Source organism: Triticum urartu, chromosome 4, assembly GCF_003073215.2.
Source record: "Triticum urartu cultivar G1812 chromosome 4, Tu2.1, whole genome shotgun sequence".
Lineage (NCBI taxonomy): Eukaryota > Viridiplantae > Streptophyta > Magnoliopsida > Poales > Poaceae > Triticum > Triticum urartu.
In genome coordinates, this window is record NC_053025.1 from 95474383 (window position 1) to 95494045 (window position 19663).

The window sequence follows — 19663 nt, forward strand, 5'->3', positions numbered from 1 at the left end:
AAAGTCCCATCCGGACACGGGACGGAGTCTTCAATCTTGCATCTTCATAGTCCAGGAGTCCGGCTAAAGGTATAGTTCGGCTATCCGAACACCCCCTAATCCAGGACTCCCTCAGTAACCCCTGAACCAGGCTTCAATGACGACGAGTCTGGCGCGGAGTCTGTCTTCGGCATTGCAAGGCGGGTTCCTCCTCCAAGTACTTCATAGAAGATTTTGAACACAAATATAGTGTCCGGCTCTGCAAAATAAGTTTCCACATATTGCCATAGAGAGAATAATATTTACACAAATCTAATCTGCTGACGTATTCCATAGCGTGACACACCACGGCCAAGCCTTTATCCGAGTCGTTTCAGTATCCCACCTCAGCACGTTATGCGATGCAGTTTCCTTGGCACGTCTTGTCAAAGCAGAGATCGTGCCCCCTTATTCCGGGATTCTCATCAATACGGGCGTGGGTAACCCAACCGCGCCTTTGATTATGGCGCTTGGAGATAAGCGAGTTTTACCAGGCTGGTGGGGACATGTAGTTGCATCCACCCATATAAGGGGATAAGGATCCACCTTTTCACCCACGCCTTCTTCCTCCTTTGCCTATCCATTCTTGCCCACTCGAGCTCCAGCGCCCAAGTCCGCACTACCACCTCAACCTTCTCCAGTCATGTCCGGAGCGGGAGGCAAGTGGATGGTCTCCTCTGTCACGGAGGGACACATCAAAAAGCTGAGGAAGGTCGGATAACTGGCTAGCGACATCGCGCACCGGCTTCCCGAAAAGGGGCAGCTCATCCCCACTCCTAGGCCCCATGAGAGGGTGGTATTACTCCCCCATTTCCTCCGCAGACTGGGCTTCCCTCTGCATCCATTTGTCCGGGGGCTCATGTTCTACTATTGCCTGGATTTCCACAATCTGGCCCCGAACTTCGTCCTCAACATCTCGTCGTGTGTGAGGCGTTCCTCCGCATCCGCCCCCATTTCGGCCTATGGCTTAAGACTTTCAACGTCAAGCCAAAGGTGGTGCGCGGCAGCCATGCGAAGTGTGGCGGTGCCATGGTTGGCAAGATGGCCAACGTCCTATGGCTCGAGGGCTCCTTTGTGGAGACCCTAAAGGGGTGGCAATCATGGTGGTTTTTCGTCACCGAGCCGCGCGACGCCGAATGGGTCGCACCCCCTGAGTTTTGATCCGGCCCCCTACGCGGCTCACCTCCTGGAAGGAGACATGCCTGTCTTGGGGTAAAAAAGGAGAGCTGACCGGACTCCAAACATGCATCCAAACCCTAGTGGACAAGAGGCTCAAGCTTGTCAACGTAGTCCAGGTTATGCTCATCCGCCTGATCCTCCCGTGTCAACGACGGGCCTTCAACCTGTGGGAGTTCGACCCGGCGCAGCACCGAACTTTAAATAGGTTCTTCGACACGACGTACGAATATGCCTGGAGGATGCTTTTCAAGGGCGCCGAGGCTCCCGCATCCATTGCCGAGGATCGCGGATTCAGTACTCAGCATCACGCTCATGCGTAAGCTGTTTTTGTCCCTTTACAGGGTATCAGTTTTCATAGTTTGACTCTATGCGGGACCTAAGTTCCCTTATCTATGATAGGATTGGGAGGTGACGTCCGGACAGATCAATTGTCCAGCTACTTTGCCTGAAGGCCCAGCAGACGCTCGCTTGGCGAGGCGGCTGGTTCCGGCGCCCTATGTGGTGCCGGAGAAGAAGGCCACGAAAAGGGCCACGAGGACTCGAAAGAGTGCCCGGCGCCCGGAGGTGTCGGATTCGTCATCCGACGGTCCCGAAGCGCCTTCCTCTCATGAAGATGAGGAGGAAGAAGAAGAGACCTCTCCCCCTCCAGCGGGAGGAGAGAAGAAACGGAAGGCCGCCCTCTCTGAGGAGGCCGGAGGGTCCAAGAAGGGAAAAACCCTTCCTCCGGACTACTCCAACGACACCGATGACGGTGAAGAGGAGTGGCAGCCCAGGGCTAAGCCCCTAGCAAAATCGTAAGTATCCGGATACCAGAGTAATTCATAGTATTCGTTTATTGCACAACTTTCCGTTATGTCGAATATGCTTATGCAGCCCACCCAAAGACCGGCTCGACGCGTCGTCGAGCGGCTAACTGGACTCGTCGGATGTGAACTCGCTTCCGACGGCTTCCTCCCCCCGCCCTATGGACGACACCAAGGTGTTGTCCCAACAGGTTCCAAGCAGGGAGGAGGTGGTCCCGGAGGCACTGCAAGGCGACCTCCCGGACTCCAGGAGTAAAGGGGATGAAACTCCCCAGGGCTCCAAGTCCGGCTCTAGGCCGAACACCGCTCCGGAACCTTCATGGGTTCCAGAGTCCAGCGGGGGACTTCCTTCCGAGAGGAGCAAGTCCACCGTGCCGGCGACCCCCGTCCACCCGGAGGCGCCGGACAATATGTTGGAGGCGCTCCAATTAGCCTCCATCGACGAGGAGCACCGCGCTATTATGAGTGCGGTGGTCCAGAAGGTTCAGTCCGCCAAGAGCGGACTGACTGAAGCTTGTACTAGCCTTTTGACAGGCTTTGAGGCATGTAAATAATGTGTAAATGATATTACCGCATAGACAGTAGCCCCTGATGCTCTGTTGGGTGTTCGGGAAGAAAAGCCGAATAGAGGATCAAAAAATTCGCAGGAGTCTAACAAAAGGAGTCAATATGCATGTGTAGGCTTCTTTGCTGGCGTCCGCCGTCTCACTGCGGAAGTGGACATGCTGAAGCACAGCCTCGAGAAGTCCGAGCAAGAGCTCGGGCGTGCCAAGAAGCAGCTCGAGGAGAAGGAAGGTAAGAAATACCTTGGTTGAATATGTATATAAAAAGGTGCAATTGCAAGAAATGACAGGATTAACATGGCTATTGTAGGGGCCACATCTGAGGTGGCGACCCTTAAGCAAGCGCTGCTCGAGGCCGAGAAGAGTGCGGCCGTGGAGCGCACCGAGCGGGAGAGGTATGAGGCCGAGGTTGGCAAGGTGCGGCAAGAGCTCCAGGTTCTCATGAAGAAACACGAGAGTTTGGAGCTTGACTCGAAGACGCGAGGGTCCGAGCTCGCGGCGGCTATTGAAAATGCCAAGTCTGCCAAGGCCGAATCCCAGAAAACCCTCCAGGAGTTGGATGAGGTGAAGAAGATAGCGGCGGGTAAGGCATTCTCTATGACAAGTAAACACATAAACGTGAGTTACTTGGTACTTACCCGAATCTGGAGCTCTCCAGGGGCATTTGCAGATCTTCCCCGGAGTGTATCCGATGCCGTCGCATTCTATCGAGCCGAGGAGGGCAGCTCGACAGAGAAGGTGTTCTGGTCTCAGTATGCTAAGGCCGGACACCCCGTGCCCCTGAGCGACCAGCTGAAATAGCTGGTCGAGCTCCACAAGGCCGCCGAACAGGCCATGAAGGGCCTCCTAGTTCGGCTGTGGCCTGGAGAGGCCCTGCCCGGGAGCTATTTCGGGCTGGTGCGGCGGCTGGTGGAGGCATGTCCAAGGCTCGAAGTCATCAAGCGCTCCGTCTGTATTGAAGGTGCCCGTAGGGCCTTTGCCCGTGCTAAGGTGCACTGGGGCAGGCTAGATGTGGAGAAGCTTGTGAAGGACGGGCCACCAGCGGGGAAAGAGCATCGCAAGCCCAAAAATTACTATAAGGATGTTCTGAAGGGTGCCCGCCTTGTGGCGGATGAATGTACTAGGGATGTAATTTTTGAGTAAAACTCGCTCATTTTTGTCCTGTACGCTGAAAACTTGTTCATATGCGCTGAGCAATGCTGCTTGAATTTAAAATATTACCTTCTGTGCGGCTGTTTATCAATACTGAGAGATGGCGAGTCATCGGCTTCTGCCCGCTTGCCACTAGTGCTGGGGTGTTCGGGGATAAATCTGGGCGCTCTTTTTCCCATGTTTGGGTCCTTCGAGGGAGGTGCTCAGCCCGACGAACGAGGCAATCGTACTATAATGCGTGAACACTCTCACTTAGCCATAGAATTCTATAATTTTAAATTTCGGTGAAGCCCCTTGTATTCGGAAGACCGAGTTCGGGGCGCTATCCACGCCTTGGCCGGACAGAGCCGACTCGTCGCCCTAAGCGGCATATGTCTTTAGGGACTCGAAAAAACCTCTCGAACAGCGACCAGCTCTCGCTTCATCATGACAGTCAGTTTTAGCTTTCTCCACTGAGGTGCTCGGCCCAGCTCAACTGGGGCACAATCGCAGTGGTTCTCCTAGTGCTACCTTAGCCGATATAGCAGAACGTAAGGCACCAAAACATAGGAGCCGGGCAAACCCAACTATTGACCCAAGACATGATTCGGAGCCGATGCATATAATGCTATAAGTTCGGGGTGCCGCACTTGTGAAAGGGGTCGGACTTCTCACACCATATTGAGGGGCGCTAAAAGCCCCTGGCGTATTTTGGCCGTACCAAGTTGTACGGGTGCAACATGTCGTTAAGGAACATTTATTTATAAAAAGATAGTGCAAAAATAGACAAAATCTATGCATTGTTTATTAGAAATAGCTGCGATCAAAGCAGAACGATACAAGTAATGTGATAAACGAAAAGTTGGACTATTTAACATGCCTGCTCCAGGGGAAAGCTGCGGAATAGTATGCGAAACAGGTATACTACTCATGATAGAGACCACCTGGGATTTCCGTGATGTGGCATGGCTTGTCTGCTTCCCTAGTTCTTGCATCGTTTGTGTGGCAATTGAACTGCCGAACAGGTCTTCCAAAGAGTAGCGTCCTGGAGGTAAGAGAAAAGTAAAAAATCGGCAGCCCCAGGTGCGGTTTAAGCCATGTTTTGGGCGTGCCGTGATGGTGCACCTCCCCGTATGCCCATGGTATTTCTAGAGCGTAATTATGTACGCGAAGTACTAGCGTCGCCTTTTTGCTAGGGTTGGGGTTGGGGCCGCATTGCTACGCCTGCTCGGAACGTGCCAGGCGGTCTTGTTGTAGGTTACTCCGGGCGCGCTTGACGGTGTTCGGACGTTTAATGGCCGGACTGGAGAACCGCCTAGAGGGGCTGCTTTGTACATCCACTGCAAGGGCCGCCGTGTGCTCCTCCGTTCGGAGGGAGCATTCGGTGTTTCCATTGACCGTAATTACTCCACAAGGGCCTAGCATCTTGAGCTTAAGGTATGCGTAGTGCGGTACTGCATTGAATTTGGCGAATGCGGTTCGTCCGAGCAGTGCATGATAGCCACTGCGGAATGGGACTATGTCGAAGACCAATTCCTCGCTTCGGAAATTATCCGGGGATCTGAAGACCACTTCAAGTGTGACTGAGCCTGTACAGTTGGCCTCTACACCTGGTATTACGCCTTTAAAGGTCGTTTTGGCGGGCTTAATCCTCGAGGGATCGATGCCCATTTTTTGCACTGTATCCTGGTAAAGCAGGTTCAGGCTGCTGCCGCTGTCCATGAGGACTCTAGTGAGATGAAATCCGTCAATAATTGGGTCTAGAACCAATGCAGAAAATCCGCCATGACGGATGCTAGTGGGATGGTCTCTTTGATCAAAGGTGATCGGGCAGGAGGACCATGGGTTGAACTTTGGGGCGACTGGCTCTACCGCGTATACGTCCCTTAACGCACGCTTCCGCTCCCTTTTTGGGATGTGGGTGGCATATATCATGTTCACCGTCCGCATTTGTGGGGGGAAATCCTTTGGTCCATTGTTGTTCGGCGGCCGGGGCTCCTCGTCGTCGTCGCTATGCAGCCCCTTGTCTTCATTGTCGGCGCTTGACTTGCCTGCCTGCTTGAACACCCAACAATCCCTGTTGGTGTGATTGGCCGGCTTTTCGGGGGTGCCATGTATTTGGCACAAGCGGTCGAGTATTCGGTCCAAGCTGGACGGGCTCCTAGGATTCCTTTTGAATGGCTTTTTCCGCTGACCGGATTTAGAGCCTCTGAATCCGGCATTAACTGCCGTATTCTCAGCATTGTCGCCGTTAATGCGGCGCTTCTGCTTGTTGCGACGTGACCTGCCACTAATGTCCCTGGTGTCCGAACTACCAGGGTTCTTGGTCATATTTTTGCTACGAGCAAGCCAGCTGTCTTCTCCCGCGCAAAAGCGGGTCATGAGTGTCGTGAGTGCTGCCATAGATTTCGGCTTTTCCTGTCCACGGTGCCGGGCCAGCCACTCGTCACAGATGTTGTTCTTGAAGGCTGCTAGGGCCTCAGCGTCCGGACAGTCGACTATTTGATTTTTCTTTGTTAGGAACCATGTCCAGAATTGCCTGGCCGATTCCTCTGGCTGCTGAATTACGTGACTCAGGTCATCGGCGTCTGCGGGTCGCACATAAGTGCCCTGGAAATTGTCGAGGAATGCGGCTTCCAGGTCCTCCCAACAACTGATTGATCCTGTTGGCAAGCTGTTGAGCCAATGCCGAGCTGGTCCTTTAAGCTTGAGTGGGAGGTATTTGATGGCGTGAAAATCGTCACCGCGGGCCATGTGGATATGAAGGAGATAATCCTCGATCCATACCGCAGGGTCTGTTGTGCCATCATATGATTCGATGTTTACGGGTTTGAAACCCCCGGGGATTTGATGATCCATTATTTTGTCTGTAAAGCACAATGGGTGTCGGAGTAATGGGCCACGGGTAGGCCAACCCGAAGCCCACAACCTTTCGAGACATCGGGGCAGGCTGCACCCCTCAATACCACAGGTCGAAGAGCCGCCTCCTGGGGAGTCTACGGCAAGACGGCTGACTGCCCGCTCACGGCCGAGTCCCAGGGGCGACTTCTAGAGAAGCCGGCTTTGGGGAGTCGGCCGGTGACTCCAACAAACGATGACCTCATCGAGGGGGACGGAGCAGGGGCGTAGCTATAATGAAGCCCACTCCCCGCCCCTTACCAAGGGAAGGCATGGCTACAGCGCGCAATACTAGGGAAGATCTCCCTACGGCGTGGCACTGTTGCCCAGTCGGCCCTGACATCAGCATCACTGTACCTGGTCCTGCACCCACGATGGCTTGTCTGTACGGCCTGGAGGCAGCGGGGCCCACTAGTCAGCGAGACCTCGGGAGACGGCGGGAGAACTGCCAGTCGGACCCATCGGGAGTCGGCCTGGGGGAGTCGGCCGAGCCCTCCCCCAGGGCCCACGCGCCATTAATCAAGAAGATTAGGGGAGTGGCCAACAGTGATCGCCCGCTAGGCGGCGGGGCTGTTGCCACGACCCCATGACCGAGCTTGCGTCATCAGGAGCACGGCTACAGTAATCAGCAGCCAGCAAGACCCGCCCATGGCGGACGCGGCCTGTCAGCTCCATACCAGACCAGTCGGCGGGCCCCAGCAGTCGGCGGGGAAGCCGGAGGTCGGAGGCACTAACGGCTGGGGCCGTGCCCAGTCGAATTACCATTGTACCCCTGGGGGGTAGGCCTATATAAACCCCCCAGGGCACCCATGCAAAGGGTTGGATCCCAGTAGTTCTATACCACACCAGATAGAGGGAGAGAGCTAGCCTTGCCCTCTCCCACCACCAGACCCAGCTCAAGGAGGAACCGTGTAAACACTTGACCATAGTGATCATGCGGAGACCCCGCAGAGCAGCAGTAGGGGTGTTATCTCCCCGGAGAGGCCTGAAGCTGGGTAAGATTCGCCAGCGTGCATGTCTTCGCCTCATCCCGTTTCCAGGCACCGGCGATGTTCTACTCGCCCCCACCATGATAAGCCATCCGTTGGCATATGTCGCACCCAACCCCTGACATTTGGCGCCCACCGTGGGGCATGGTGCACCGCCGTCCGGGGATCTATTCTGGACGGGAACCCTTTTCCTCCCTGGCGAGCGCAGCCAGCCAGGCACGCCAGATGAAGTTTGTGTCGACGCGCTGCGCGGTGTTGAGATCGCCTGAGCCGCCAGCTCCTTGGCCGAAATTGTCGGCGAGGTCCGCCTCTCCGACAAACCTGCGTCCGACGCAGGCGCGGGCGGCCCCGAAAACCTCCTCGCGGGTCTCCTCGATCAACTCCACATTTCCGGCGAGCCTGCCATAGACTTGGAGTCCGTAGGCTCCACCGACCCGATGCTGGTCGACTCCGACACCGCCTTGGTCGATGCGTTCCCCACCAACGTGGTGGTCTACGACGAACCCCTCCCCCACATGGAGAACGACGGAAGCACCGTCACTGAGGTGCTGGTCATCAGTCATGACGAGTTCCCTGGCGGAGCGGCGCCCGACTCGCTCGGCGCGGCGCTGCAAGACCTAGCTGCGCCCATTCCGGAAGATGCTGACGCAGAGACGTTAGAAGCGCGCCGCCTTCAGCTTGTTGAAGGCGCGAAGAAGCTGGCCAGCATGAGACGCTTGTCAGAAGCTTACCAGCGGGAGATGGATCGCGCTGTTGGCGGCTCGCCAGCCCCGGTAGGGCCCAGCCGCCTTGGCGCGGTTCAGCAGCGCGGCGTAGCCATCGCCAGCTTGTTTGGGGCTAGCCGCCCCGTGTATGCCACGCCAGTGGAGAACATCCGAGCCGCCCAGGCAGCGGCATATGAGCTGGACAATTTCGAGGGCGAAGAGCGCCGCCTCATGATGGAGCGAGTCCAGCGGCTCCTCGACGCGGCCGCCGCGCAGAACGAGGCCGGCTGCCGCACAGAGGCGCCGCAGCGGCCAAACGACGACCCGCGCCGAGATCAAGGTGCAACGTCTCGGACGCCGACTGGCGGTGCCCGAGGAAGAAAGGACAAGGAGCCGGCTGTCAGCCACAGTCGAAGTCGGATTACCATAGAGCGCGACCGAGATGGCCGCCCGAGAGCAGTGGAACGACGGAACGACTGTCCGCCTCCTCCTCCCCGCAAGGAGAGGCGAGTCTCCCCGCCGCCTGTTGACCATCCGACTCTCGGTGACCGCCTTGGCCGCCGAGAGGGAGTTGGAGAGAATGACGCCCGCCACCGAATCGACCGACTTCACCGGTCCCTGGCGCTGGAAGAAGAAGATGAGCTGGGTCCGCCTTGTTTCGGGCCCCGCATTCGGGACGAGCCTTTTCCCAGAGGGTTCACGCTCCCAAGAGACACACCCAAGTATACCGGCTCCGTGAAGCCGGAAGACTGGCTAGTCGACTACTCCACGGCTGTCAGCATAGCAAACGGCAACAAGCGTGTCGCCATAAAGTACGTTCCGCTCATGCTCCAGGGCACAGCCAGGACATGGCTGAACAGCCTAAAGCCCCGCAGCATCAATAGCTGGGTCGACTTCACTGAAGCATTCATCCGCAACTTCACCAGCACGTACAAGCGTCCTCCCAAGCCTCGTCAGCTCTCCTTGTGCGTGCAAGGTCCTGACGAGTCGGCTCACGACTACCTCACGCGTTGGGCTGAGCTCCGGAACTCCTGCGAGGGCGTGCACGAGGTGCAGGCCATCGAGTACTTCACAGTCGGGTGCCGAGAAGGCACCCTCCTCAAGCACAAGCTCCTCTGCGACGAGCCAGAAACCCTCGACGAGCTGATGATCATAGAGGACAAGTACGCTGCGGCCGACTCCTCCATGAAGACGGAAATTCAAATCAGCACGACTGGCAAAGTAGCTCCTCTGGCTCCAAGAACTCCGACGGCGGACGCCGGCCGGCGACAACAGCAGGGCGACAACAAGCGCAAGGCCCCGTAGCTGGCTTCCAGCAGCCGGCAGGTCGCGACCGTTGAAGCCCAGCAGCCAGAAGAGCAGCCTCCACCCAAGCGACAGAAAGGCGGCAAGCCGAACTGGTTGCCGGCCTTCTCCTACGAGCAGACCTTGGATGGACCTTGCAAGTTCCACAGCGGCGCGAAGCCGTCGAATCACACCACCCGGAAGTGCCACTGGCTTATCAGGATCGCCAAGGGAGGCGGCCTCCTGCCACCCCCGCCTGCTGGGCAGCCGCCTCCGCCCCAGCAGCCGGCAGTCAGGCCAGTCGGCGCAGTACAAGACGAATACCCTGAATAGCACGGAGCCTACGTGGTGTTCACCAGTGTGGCTGATGATCGACGCAGCAGGCGGCTATAGCGACAAGAGGTGAACGTAGTAGCCTCAGAGACGCCAGAGTTCATGCACTGGTCTGAGAGGCCCATCAGCTGGAGCAGGGCTGACCACCCAGAAGTGATGCCGAGTCTGGGCTCCTACGCCTTGGTCCTGGACGCCACCTTTGCCACAGACAAAAGGGCCGCACGTTTCTTGTGAGTTCTGATAGATGGGGGCAGCAGCATCAACATCCTGTACAAGGACACCATGGAGAAGTTAGGAATCAAGCAGAGACAGCTTCAGAAAAGCCAGACTGTGTTCCACAGCATTGTTCCTAGGCTTTCCTGCTCACCAATCAGCAAGATCCTGATTGGCGTCCTCTTTGGGGACAAAGATCACTTCCGAAGAGAGCCTGTTTGGTTTGAGGTAGTGGACCTTGAGAGCCCATACCATGCGCTACTTGGTCGGCCCGCCTTGGCTAAGTTCATGGCGGTCCCCCACTACGCCTACCTCAAGATGAAGATGTCCAGTTCCAGGGGAATTCTGACTGTGGCTGGCGACTACCGGAAGTCGTCCGCTTGCGCGTCCGAGAGTAGTCGGCTGGCCGAGTCCCTGGTGATTGCAGCCGAGAAGCGACTCCTTGAGCGAGTTGTGGTGATGGTCGGCAAGCAGCCGGAGATATCGCCCGACCCAAAGGAGTCGGAAGCCGAAGGTTCGTTTAAGCCAGCCAAAGAGACAAAGAAGATACCCTTGGATCCGGAGCACCCAGAGAGGTACACTGTCGTAGGTGCAAACCTCGACAGCAAATAGGAAGGCGAGCGCATCGATTTCCTCCGTGAGAATTGGGACATCTTCGCATGGTCTCCCAAGGACATGCCAGGTGTACCGACGGATTTCGCCGAGCACAAGTTACACGTCCGATCTGATGCAAAGCCGGTCAGGCAGCCCCTGTGCCGCTTATCAGAAGAGAAGAGAAGAGAAGAGTTGTCGGCGAAGAGATAGCCCGAGTCCTAGCAGCTGGCTTCATTATGGAAGTTTTCTTCCCGGAGTGGCTGGCAAATCCAGTCCTGGTGCTAAAGAAGAACAAACAATGGCGAATGTGTATTGACTACACGAGCCTCAACAAGGCCTGCCGCAAGGACCCGTTTGCTCTGCCGAGAATTGATCAGGTGATAGACTCCACAGCCGGATGCTTGCTGTTGAGTTTCTTGGATGTGTACTCAGGATATCACCAGATCAAGCTGAACCCGGCTGACAGATTGAAGACCGCCTTCATCACGCCGTTTGGAGCATTCTGCTACCTCACCATGACGTTCGTCCTGAGGAATGCCGGTGCCACCTTTCAGCGTTGCATGCAGAAGTGCCTCCCCAAGCAGCTCGGCAGGAACGCCCACGTTTACGTGGACAATGTGGTGGTGAAGACGGAAAAGCGAGGAACATTGCTGGAAGACCTCAAGGAGACCTTTGAGAACCTGCGCCGGTTCCAGATCAAGCTCAACCCCGAGAAGTGTGTCTTCGGAGTACCAGCCGGCCAACTGCTAGGTTTCCTAGTCTCTGAACGCGGCATAGAATGCAACCCAGTAAAAATCATGGCCATCGAGAGAATGGAGGTACCTAGACGACTGCTGGATGTGCAGAAGGTCACCGGCTGCTTGGCGTCCATCAGCCGATTCATCAGTCGGCTGGGCGAGAAAGCTCTCTCCTTATACCAACTCATGAAGAAGACCACTTTTTTCGAGTGGAACCATAAGGCGGACGAAGCTTTCCACCAGTTGAAGAAGATGTTGACTACTCCACCCGTCCTGGCGGCTCCGACACCCAAGGAACCTATGCTTCTGTAAATCGCCGCCACCAGCCGAGTAGTCAGCACAGTCATTGTAGTAGAGCTCAAGGAGGAAGCAAGGTGCTACCTGTCCAGAGACCAGTATATTACCTGAGCGAGGTACTGTCGACCTCCAAGCAGAACTACCCCCACTACCAGAAGATGTGCTATGGCGTGCACTTTGCTGCCAAGAAATTGAAGCCTTACTTTCAAGAGCATCCAATCACGGTGGTCTGCACGGCTCCACTTGCCGAGATCATCGGTAGCCGAGATGCCTCTGGTCGAGTGGCCAAGTGGGCCATAGAGCTGGCTCCTTACACCATCTACTACCAGCCCCGCACTGCCATCAAATCACAAGCACTGGCCGACTTCCTCGTCGACTGGGCCGAGACCCAGTACCTTCCTCCAGTGCCTGACTCCACCCATTGGCGGATGCACTTTGACGGCTCCAAGATGCGCACCGGCTTGGGAGCCAGCATCGTCCTCACCTCTCCCAAAGGCGACAAGCTCAAATATGCACTTCAAATCCATTTTGCCACCTCCAACAACGTGGCCGAGTACGAGGCGCTCATTCACGGGCTCCGGCTTGCCAAAGAACTTGGCATCCGCTAGATCTTGTGTTATGGCGACTCGGACTTAGTGGTCCAGCAGTCATCTGGCGACTGGGACGCAAAAGACGCAAACATGGTGAGCTACCGTTTCCTCGTGCAGCAACTCAGCGGGTATTTCGAAGGGTGCGAATTCCTCCATGTGCCAAGAAACAACAACGACCAAGCAGACGCCTTGGCACGAATCGACTCTACCCACCAAGCAATACCATCTCGCGTCGCCCTTCAACGCCTCCTCAAGCCGTCTGTCAAGCCTTCACCAGAATCAGACTCCATTTTTGTGCCGACTCCTCCCGAAGACGGCGGATCCGACTCCAGAGTTCCGGCAGTCGGAACAGGGACTTTGGCGGGCGACACCAAAGCTGCCACAGTCGAGCCCGGCCCGGGGACTGCGGTGACGGACTCGAAGATTCTAGAACTCGGCCCAAGGACCGAGCCAGTCGGCCTGGGGACTTCATCAGCCCAGCAAGTGGCTGTTGACTCCAGCCCAGCGCCTCCCAGCCCAGCTGCCCTCGTCCATGTCGCAGTTCTGGTAGTCGAAGAAATAGCAGCACCCTCATGGGCCCAGCCCATCCTCAAATTCCTGGTGAACAAAGAGCTACCAACGAATGAGACCGCAGCTCGGCAAGTACAACGCCGGGCAGCAGCCTATACCATAATCAACAGAGAGCTGGTCAGGCGCAGTGTCACTGGTGTCTACCAGCGCTGCGTAGAGCCAGAGCAAGGCCAGGCGATCCTCAAAGACATCCATCAAGGCGAATGTGGCCACCATGCGGCTTCAAGAGCACTCGTCACCAAAGCTTTTCGGCACGGTTTCTTTTGGCCGACTGCCTTGGAAGAGGCCAAGGAGTTGGTCCAAAAATGCAAAGGGTGCCAGAAGTTCAGCTCCAAGCCGCACCAGCCGGCTTCCGCGCTCAAGACCATCCCCATTGCTTGGCCTTTCGCAGTTTGGGGTCTAGACATGGTGGGACCATTCAAAACAGCACGAGGTGGTCTAACTGACCTACTTGTCGCAGTGGACAAGTTCACCAAGTGGGTGGAAGTGAAGCCAATTAAGAAATTAAATGGTCCGACTGCCGTGACCTTCATCACCGATATCACAATTCCGTACGGCATACCACACAGCATCATCACTGACAATGGCACAATTTTTGCCAAAGGCGCCTTGGCCCGTTTCTGCGCAACATAGGGCATCCGACTGGACCTAGCGTCTGTCGCCCACCCACAGTCAAACGGCCAAGTGGAGTGAGCAAACGGCCTCATCCTGTCCGGCATCAAGCCTCGGTTGATCGAGCCTCTAGAGCGCTCGGCTGGCTGCTGGCTCGACGAGCTGCCAGCCGTCCTCTGGAGTCTGCGCACGACTCCAAACAAGTCAACCGGCTTCGTGCCCTTCTTCCTCGTCTACGGTGCCGAAGCCGTCATCCCAACGAACATGGAGTTCGACTCCCCACGAGTCACCATGTACACAGAGGAGGAAGCAGAAGAAGCACGACAAGACGGCGTCGATTTGCTGGAAGAGGGCCGGCTGTTGGCACTCAGCCGGTCCAGCATCTACGAGCAGAGCCTGCGCCGATACCACAACAGGAAGGTCAGGCCAAGATCTTTCCAAGAAGGCGACCTTGTACTCCGGCTGATCTAGCGAACAGCCGGCCAGCACAAGCTGTCGCCGCCTTGGGAAGGCCCTTTCATCATCAGCAAAGTACTAGGCAACGACTCCTACTACCTGATCGACGCTCAGAAGCCCCGAGCACGCAAGAGGGACGACTCTGGCAAGGAGACAGATCGGCCATGGAATGCAAATCTTCTCCGAAGATTTTACAGTTGATGCAGTATGTACCATGCTACCTTTTGTATTAAAGTACCAAGACTCCGGGCCCCCCGAGACGAGCTCGGGGACTGCCCTCTTTTGTCTGTATGATAAACATTATGCCTACAAGTATGTTACTCTTTGTCATGCCGCTTGGCACCGGGCTCGACAAGTCGGCCCGGGGACTTGCCGCCTTGCACTATGAAATGCTTCCTGCAGCCGGACAAGTAGTGTGTAACACCTAAGCCGTCTTCTGTCAGAAGTCGCAGCTCGCAGAGCGACTGTACGGTGGGCAGAGGTAAGGTAGAATGGGTGCTCGCACGAAAAATGGCTAAGGACTCAAAGCGTAAAACATAGCTCAAGACGGCTTCCAGCCTTTCTCGCAAACTGACTCTCGGACAGTCGGACTGTCGTTTTCTATCCAATTTGCTCAAACAATCTTGAAATCGGATAAGTACTTGCTTTCCCAAAGTAGCCTAGCACTTGACCCAGCAACAGTCCGCAGAAGCGGCTGTCCGATTGGCAAGACAGGCAACTAAGAGAAAGCGGCAAAGGAAAACAGCCAAAAGAACAATGAGCAAGAAAAGATATATATATATATATATATATATATATATATATATATAACATAGGCCCTTGGCCGAATTGTCGAGTAGAGGTTCAAAATACACCCCGTGGGTGGAATTGTACGAATTAACAAGTTCTTCAAAAGACTACTGAAGCAGATAAAACAAAAGACACAGCGGCAGCTTAGGAGGCGGTAGACGGATTCGGGGGGTCGGAGGAGGTGCCAGCGTCAGGCGTCGGGGCGGTCGGCCGGCTAGTCTCGGCTTGATCGCCTCCGGCAGCAGTCGGGTCAGTCGCCCGCGGCTCGTTGCTGGAGGCGCGGTCGGGCTGAGGCTGGCCGTCTGCTCCTTCTTCTGGTGCATCCGCCTCGCCCTCATCCTCCGCCTCGTCGTCCTCCTCCGCCGAGTCTTCGCCGCAGTCTGGGTTCATCCCAAACCACTCCGGCGGTACCTCCTCGCCGTCTTCAGACCACTCGGAGACGAAGATGCTCGTGTCGGTGTACTCGGCGATCACCGCGGCACGCTTGACGAGGGCGTCTTCCACAGCCGCCAGCTCCGGCTGGGCCTCCGACCGAAGCGTGGCCAACCGGTCTAGATCCAGCCCCGGGTACCACACCTTGACGAACTCCAAGGCCCGGCGCGCTCCAGCCCGGGCCGAAGAGCCCTTCCAGGCCTCGAGGCGACCAGCCACGACCTCCAACCAGTTGACCGTCAGGCTGGGGGTGCGCGGAGCCTGCATATCCGGCCAAAGGGCGGAAATTGCCTGGGCACCGACGCGTTGAAGCCGGCGCAGCATCCGGTGAGCCGGCCGAAGGCGAGCCTCGATGCTCAAGATGTGCTCATCAAGAGTCCGGGGGGCATCGGCGGAGATCTCCGCGCTCTCCGCCCTCCGACTTTCGCGATCGGCCTCGATGGCCTGGATAGCGGCCTGCGACTGCCCAGGGAAGATGTCTGCAAAAGAAACGAAGAAAAGAAGAAGCAAGTCAAAAACCAGGAATCGGCACGATCTAAGTCGGCAGCTCGAAGAAAGAAAATAAAGAGACTTACCATCAACGATGTCTTCAATCTCGTGGAAGCCGGAGGACAGCAGCGCCTCCTTGTCAGACCAGGAGGAGCGCTCGCTCGCGAACTCGGCCAAGAGGGCGGTTTCCGTCTCCTCCACCTCCCGCTATGACTTCGCAAGCAGCTCCTTCTGCTCCGCCAACTGAGTGGCCAGCAGATCACGCTCTGTGGCGAGCCTGCTGCACTCCTCCCCTTTGGCGAGCAGGGCGGAGTTGGCTTCGCTCAGCTGCTATTGTAGAGCAGCATTGGCTCCTAAAGGAAAGAAAGAAAGACAACAGTCGTCAATAAAGAAGGTCGCCGGGGAGATCCGACCCGACTGCTCAGTAGTCGGCCCGAATCTCGGGGACTACAGCCCGCGGGTGTGCTAGCGCGCCCCTGCAGAGAAGAAAAAAAGAGGGAAGGACTTACTCCGGCTCTCCACCAAGTCGGCGGTCCGCTTGCCCAGCTCTTCAATATTACGGTTGAAGGCAGTGACGCGGAGGTTGTGGTAATCCTGCAACAAGCATTTCAGACAAAGTTAGTACCTAGAAGTTCATCAATTGGAGTTCTGGGCCGCCTGCTCAGCAGCCGGCCTGAAACATGGGGACTACACCCAGTGGGTGCGCTGGCGTGCCCCCATAGAGAGGAACAAGAAAAACAAAGGCCCAAAGAAAAGACATACCCGGACGGCTGCCCGCGATGCTAGGAACGCCTTGGTGCAGCTCTGGAGGGCGTCGCCCTCAGCGCGGAGCTTCGCCTGGACGTCCAGGAGTGCCCGGTTCAGCGGCCCTGTGCCGCCTCCCCGCACCCACCCAATAGGCGCGGCGGTCGTCGCTTCGGCGTCTGGAGCCGCCGAGCTGGCGGTGCCGGCTTCCAGGGGGCGGGGTGCCGAAGTCGCCTTCTCTAGGCGAAGGCGCGCTGGCGAGCCGACCTGGAGGAGTAGCCTTGCCACGGCCTCGTCTTCGGTCGGCGGCACTGGAGGGTCCACTGGCTGCTCGCCTTGCATGCCTTCAGACGGTGGCGGAGGTGGCGGCGGAACGTTCACGCCCGGAGTAGAGGGCTCGCCGCCTTCCCTCTCCTCGACGAGGTTCTCCCCGCCGGCTTCTCCAGTCCGCCCTGTGAACTTCGGGGGCGGCAGCGCAGAGTTCAGCAGGGTAACAAGCAAGGCCGACTGGCGGCGTGCGGCTTCCTCAGCCCGCTGCTTCGCTGCGGCGGCAGCTTCAGCCTCCGCTAGTTTTTTCTTAGCGGAGGCCTCCGCCCTGTCGGCCTCCGCTTTCTCCAGGCGGTGGGCTTCATCTTCGTTGCGCTTCTCCTGTGCATTCCGCTCTGTCGCCTCCTGGAGGTCGGCTGCAGGGTCTATCGGCCGAGTGGTGGCAGGCGTCTCCGCTGACCCCATGACGGTGGCGGCGGCGACCCGCTCAAGAGAGAGGGGAGCCCTGAAGAAAGAGGGGCGATCAGAGACTCAGACAAAACACGAAGAAAGAATAAACTTTCAAGTCAGAATACTTACGTAGAGACCAACGGCGGCTTCTTCACTCCCTTACGGAAGCGGATGGCCTTCGCGGCTGCCTCGTCCCGCCGGGTCGCCGCAGCCGAGCCCTTGGGCTTCTTCGGCCGGCTGCCGAACAAAGTCGGCGCAGCCCGGCGCTTCTTCCCGCCGCCTGGAGCGCCCGACGCGGCAGAAGAGCCAGCGCCCGGCTGGCTGGCTCCTGGCCGATGGCGAGGGGCGACTCCTCCCTCGCCGTTGTCTTCAGGCCAGTCGGCGAAGGTAGCCGAGGGCCTGAAGTTGCCTGTCGTCCCTCCTCCTCCCTCGGCATCGTCTTCCAGAGCCGCCGCCCCCAGATCAGGGTTGTCGATGTCGCTCTCCGCCCGATCGGCGACGAACTCACGGGCTGGCCCCGAGGTGCCGGCTGGTGGGTGAAGAAGGGGATTCTAACCAAAAGCAGATTGATCAGAACAAAACTCGGCAAGAAGAAGACAATCCAAAGAAAGAAAAGAAAGGGGACTCACCACGGGCGGGGGGTTGGCGCGGGAGTATGGCTCCTTGCCGAATCGCCAGTCCCCCGGGAGCCTGCTGTCCGAGAGGTAGTTCACCATAAGGGCCACCTCTCCATGAGGCATGTCCTTGGTGCACATCCGACTCGGGTCGCGGCCCCCGCTCATCTGGCATATCAGGTGAGGGCGGCATTGGAGTGGGAGAACTCGGCACGAGACGAAGGCGGCCAGCAGGTCCGGACCAGTCAGACCCTCCGACTCCGTCAGCAGTCGGAGTGACGTGATGGCGCCGGCTCCCTCAGGCGTCAGCGACCTGGCCCGGTACGACCAGTTGGGCTGTCTGCCAGCCGGCGGGCCAGCTTCGAAAGCCGGCAGATTGACCTAGTCGCCCCTCGTGGCGACGTTCCTGACGTAGAAGTAGGACCGCTGCCACATCTTCACCGACTTCAACAGCGCGATGGAGGGGAAGTGGTTGTCGGCTCCTGTCCTTCGCACGGCGATGAAGGGGCCGCACTGAGCCGGCACGCCCGCGGCCTGGGTGCCGACCTTGGAGAAGAAGAACTCCCCCCAGAGCTCGAGGGTGGGGAGGACTCCGAGGAATCCTTCGCCAAGAGCCACGAAGGCGGACAGGAGCACCACTGTGTTGGGGGTGAGGTGGTGCGGCCGGAGGCCGTAGAACTCCATGAACAACCAGAAGAAGCTGCTCGCCGACAGCCCCAGCCCGCGCAGGCAGTGCGAGCGGAAGATGACCCGCTCGCCCTCCTGCGGGGCAGGGGAAATCTCCCCCTCCGGCACGAGACGCACCTGCACGCGGTCCTCGCCGGGAAGCCGACGGGTCCGGTGGAGGAACTCGATGTGGTCTTCATGGACTTCGGAACCGTCCCAGGTGCCGGAGCGCACCGAGGGAGGCGCGGCCGGAGAGGAAGAGCTCATCGCGAGCTGTCGCTGCGGTGATCGCCGGAGCTTGGGCTTGCGGTAGGGCGAAGAAGAGAATAGGAAGCTGGAGAGCAAGGAGCTGCGAGGAGGAAGAAAGCAAGGGGTAGTGGGAAGGAGGGGCGCGCGTGCCCCACTCTTCCCCCTACTTATAGCCCCATGGGCTGCGAAGCCGAGGGGGCGGACGTGGGGATTTACTGTGCCCGCAACCAACGCCCCCACGATCCACGTAAAGTTACTGCGTGCAATAACTTCACGGGAATCCCAACCGTCCACCGGGCCGTAGCGGATCCGCTCGGGCGCCGAGGCGCGGTAGTGGCGGGCCCCGCCTACGGGCCTGTCCCGTCGCGCGCGTGGGCTGGCAGGATGGCCTGGCCACGTGCCCTCGCGTGACAGCCAAGAACGGGCGGCGGCCTGGAAGCTTAGCTAGCATGCCACTTGAAATCCCGCCGAGATGCTCGAACTTCTGAGCAAGTCAGAATTGAGTGAGTCCGAGTTGGGCGAGTCTGACTCCTTCTAGTCAGCCCGGCAGAAGTCAATCAAGACCGTGTGTTGAGCACCTGGAAAGAGAAACTGCTGAGGCTTCTGGGCCGATCGTCCGTGGCGCCTCACCAGCTTCAGGGACTATTGTCGGAGTAATGGGCCATGGGTAGGCCAACTCGAAGCCCACAACCTTTCAAGACATCGGGGCAGGCTGCGCCCCTCAAGACCACAGGTTGAAGAGCCGCCTCCTGGGGAGTCTACGGCAAGACGGCCGACTGCCCGCTCACGGCCGAGTCCCAGGGGCGACTTCCAGAGAAGCCGGGTTTGGGGAGTCGGCCGGCGACTCCAACAAACCATGACCTCATCGAGGGGGACGGGGCAGGGGTGTAGCTACAATGAAGCCCACTCCCCGCCCCTTACCAAGGGCAGGCATGGCTACAGCACGCCATACTAGGGAAGATCTCCCTGCGGCGTGGCACTGTTGCCCAGTC